Source organism: Mandrillus leucophaeus, unplaced genomic scaffold (genome assembly GCF_000951045.1).
Source record: "Mandrillus leucophaeus isolate KB7577 unplaced genomic scaffold, Mleu.le_1.0 Scaffold70, whole genome shotgun sequence".
NCBI lineage: Eukaryota > Metazoa > Chordata > Mammalia > Primates > Cercopithecidae > Mandrillus > Mandrillus leucophaeus.
Genome location: NW_012107586.1, coordinates 97621 through 102462, shown reverse-complemented (window position 1 = coordinate 102462; position 4842 = coordinate 97621).

The window sequence follows — 4842 nt, the reverse complement described above, 5'->3', positions numbered from 1 at the left end:
AAATGTGACATTCAGAATAGCAAATAGTGCCACTGCAAATAGTTAATTGTTAATTAGTAAAAAATTAGTAGTTCATAATAAACAAGACATGCAAAGCACTTTTTAAATACACTATTGTACAATGAAAGAAGGTATTTCAATAAATACCTGGCAAAGAATATTAAAACTAAATACAGAAAGATACTTCCTCATGTTCATTTGAAAAAAAAATACTAACTCACATTTGAATTGATTTACAGTTTACAAAATGCTTTGACATTTAGCCATCTCATTTAGGAGAGGTTTTAGAGCTTAATTTTACAGGGAATGAAGCTCAGATGAGGGTTCCTTAGCAAAATACAGACCCAGACCCTGGACTTCTGTTCAACATTACTGATCTTTCAGCTTTATCAGCCCAGTAGTCACCAAGAGAGCTACTCTGTATGTTTTTTAGAAACCACAGAAAGTACAAAATAAAGGTGACAGTAAATGACTGTCTCACATATGTGGGTCATCACTGCACCCTGGAGAGAGAATGTTGTCTCAATACCAATCTATACACTGTGGGAAGGGACAACCCCCTGAGATACATGTGCTGCAGAAAGTAAGCTGGTGCCTCCATATTCATAGGTGAGCTGGTAAAGCAGGCCCTTCATCTGAATCTTGCTTAAAGGCCTTGATATCTAAAAATATAAGGAAAGAGCAGCTATGGTTTGAGACTGATGATGCTTCAAACCACTTGCCTAACGACAAACCTAAAAATATTTACCCTAAAATGCAGCGTAAGGGCCGGGAATGGTGGTTCACACCTGTAATCCCAGTACTCTGAGAGGCCGAGGTGGGAGGATTGCTTGAGCTCAGGAGTTCGAGGCCAGCCTGAGCAACATAGTGAGACCCCTGTCTCTACAAAAAAAATAAAAAATTAGCCAGGCATGGTGGCAACATGCCTGTGGTCCCCATAAGTTGGGAGGCTGAGACAGGAGAATCATTTGAACCCAGGAGGCGGAGGTTGCAGTGAGCCAAGATTGTGCTATTGCACTCCAGCCTAGGCGACAGAGTGAGACTTCATCTCAAAATTAAAAATTAAAAAAAATGCAGTTTAAGTTGGACTGTATTAACTAAATGGATAGCACGCCCCTTTACTTTTATGTTGAAATGTAAAAAACCTCAAGTTTCCCACTTAAGGTCAAGAAAAATGCCACCCTTTCCAAAATGTCTGTTGGATTCTCCTTACATTAAATTTATGAATTAAACGAATAGCAAATTAAACACATTTACATGGCCTTTTCTTTTAGCATCACAGTACAAGAATGGTAAAACTTTCGTACTATTTCTCAGCAAATAGTATAGTATAGAGTTTTGTCTTAGGGAAACCCCATGGTATGATAACCCCAATCTAACGCGTCTTACTTTGTGTCAGCTGACACTTTTAGCATGGCTTGATAAGCTCCCAGCTAAACAGTTTGTTTACTCCCGATCTCAAACAGGAGAATCAACTATTTCCAAAGATGTTTTGCCGTTTTTATTGATTCAGGTTATTGCTTCCCCCGAGCATTATTTTAAGCAGGCAACATTGAAAAGGCATTGCTAAAAGAAAATTCTATCTTTAGGCAAGAAATTGACAATTCAAGAAAAATTAGGTAAAACTAGTAAATATTAATCAGACTTTAAAAAAGAAATATCGTTTTAAAGTTTTACATTGCCTTGCTACACTTGATTTGTAATAAAATGTATTATGTTTTATATTGTTTTCAGTTCTAATAACCTAAGTGAATTATGCAAATAAGTCTGTATAATAATATTGCTATACACCTGTAGGGCACCCTTTCTATGGAGGTGAATAAAGAAATGGTCAGGGGGAAATTACAAGTATAGGAAATGACTTTTCTATTTAATTATATTTCCATTGAAACTTCTATTCCATTTCTAGTGGTATGAAACTCATTAAAGTGATTAAGAAACATCACATCAGCACATTTAAGTGCTGAAATTGCTTCCTATTTAGTAAGTTCCCATTTCTGTGGTAGGGAATGTGGCAGGTTACAATTAAAAAATCCCATTTTCGAAGGAGACAATTCAACTATTAAGAAAAGAAAAGAAAAAAGACCACTATTGGGACTTCCCATGTTTGGAAACATTTAAAGATTACCATTAAGGCTGATAAAGCAGAAGAAACACAAAGATGACCTTGCAGAAACTAAAAGTTTTTTCAAGAATATATGGCACTTATACTTGAAATGCACATTGTTTTCATTATCACATCGTTTTACTCCATATCCTCATTAAAGATTCCATTTGAATTGCAAATAGAAACCTATATAAATTACAAATGAAGAAAATATGTAATAAAAGAGCAAGAGAAATGGGGCTTCAGCTGAAAGTCCCAAATGGGAAATTCCTTTTTTAACATTCCTCAGTAGAGTCAGGTATGAGATATTAAAGCGTGTTTTACATTTCCTTGAATTCCTTTTTACTTACTCTTTAGAGACATACAGGTTTTAACAATCTCAGGAGCCAAATTTACCTCTAAAATAGCTCGTGTGGGGCCCCCAAAGGACTGAAATTAGCATTGGTTGAAGCCGTACAAGGCAGCCAGCCCCGAGTGATGGACTGGGGCTGGCGTCAACTGCCCTGAAGCTACCCACCACAGCAGGCTCCCTTAGGCAAAAATTCGTCAAAGGCCAAGGAGTCTCCCACTGAGCCCTTTGCAACTTGGTACTTTGTAAATGGCCATTTCATTCTAGAATGAAGCACTGCCTTTGCCAGAATGCTGGACAGGACTCTACAATGAAACCTGTCTATCTCTGTAATTCAGCTTCAGATGTAAGATGCTGAGCCAAGTGCTGGAAAGCTATTTTTGACTCAAAAATATACGGCAATGGTGGAGGAACTGGAACCCTCATTCATTGCTGGTGGAAATGTAAAACGGTGTGGCTGCTGTGGGAAACAGCCTGGCAGCTCTTCAAAATGTTAAACAGTCACCATACGACTTCACAGTTCCATTCCTAGACATATACTCAACAGAACAGAAAACATATGTTCACACAAAAATTTGCACACAGATGTTCACAGCAGCATCACTCATAAGAGACAAAACATGGAAACAATCCAATGTCCATCGATCAACAAAATGTGGTATATCCATATAATGAAATAATTGACCATAAAAGGAATGTACATGCTACAACATAAACCTTCAAAACATTATGCTAAGTTGAAGCCAGACACAAAAGAGCACATACTGTGTGATCCCATTTATGCAAAATGTCCAGAATAGGCAAATCTATAGAAATAAAAGGTAGATTTCTGAATGCCAGGGGCTGGGGCGAAGGGGAAATGGACAGTGATGGCTAAGACTTACCTTTTGGAGTGATGAAAACTTTATGGAACAGATAATGGTGATTGTTGCACAATTGTGTGAATATACTGAAAACCGCTGAACAATACACTTTGAAATGGTTAAGATGGTGAATTTTACATTATGTAAATCTTAAGAAATGCCACTTTAGTTGTAGAAAATCTAATTTTGCTCCTTCATGAGGAAGAGATGTGGGGTAAGAGTAGATGAAGGTTGAAAGAACTCAGAAACTTTGTGGCTACCAATTTGGAAACTGAAACAAACTTATCCATAAATAGACTTATTATTTTTCATAGTAATTTCCATAGGTTATCTTCCACTAGTTCCTATGCTTCCATATACACAAAAGCATTATGAGAAGAATAATTAGCATCTTTTTGAAACAGTATTTATCATGACTCAGGTGGTATTTTAAGTGCCCGCAATATTTTATCTCATTTGCTCTTCAGAGCAACTCTAAGAGGTCAGTATTGTTCTCATTTCATTCTACAAATAGAAATTGAGGGAAAGGCAAAGTGAATCACTAAATATCACATAGTTTGTAAGTAGCAGAAGTGGGACTTGAACCTGATAGACTATGTGCTTTTAGCCAGAAGCTACTCAGCCTTTTGGAGGAGTGAATCCATCCCCATTTTACAGAAGAATCAAACTCCAAGATGGTTAAGCTATGTGCCCAAGATTGCCCACCTACTGACTGGCAAAACAAAGTAGTCATTGTCCTAAGAGGCACAAAGACAATTTCCTTGAGGGAAAGATGGAGTCGTGATCAAGGACAGGAATGTGGGGGCCTTCTAGCAAAATCTCCTTCTTGACCTGGTTGGTGGTGACACAGGTGTTTGCTTAAAAATTATACTTTAAATGGTACAAGTTTCATGCACTTTTCTATATGCATACTTCATTACAATTTTTTTTTTAAAGATAAATTTGTGCCTGGCACAGTGCTTGGCAAAAATAAGGTATAAAAATGTCCAAGAATGGAAGGCACTGCGAGCTTAAAGGCCTGCAGGGTTCTGTGCTCTGAGGAAGGGACATAGGCTGAGCTTTATTTAGAAAGGTGGCCTGGAGAGAAGCAGGTGTCAAAGGGCAAGGCAATGGGAGGAAGAGTAGAGGATCCCTTTCATGGACTGTTTTTTCCCTATGCCCAGGGAATCCCCCAATAGAAATACACTTGGTATTGGTCAGGGCATTGTTACATCATGGATCTTCTGTCCTTCAGTACCATGGAAACAACAGACATAAGATCATTATGCATACCAGTGAAACTCCAGTCTTGACGTTTCAAATGACTGAATTGTACTAGACACATATGTTAATGGGGTTCCAGCTCCAGACCCTCCCAAAGTGCTCAACTTCTTTGGTTACTGGTTATGTCCACCAACATTAACTTGAGTACATATAAAGGAAAACACCACCTCACAGAGCAAAATATGAGGAACCCAGGAGTGAGCTTGTGTGTGAGGGGTGGCACTTTCGCTTAAGGCAGGACACCGCTTTTTTTCGCAAAA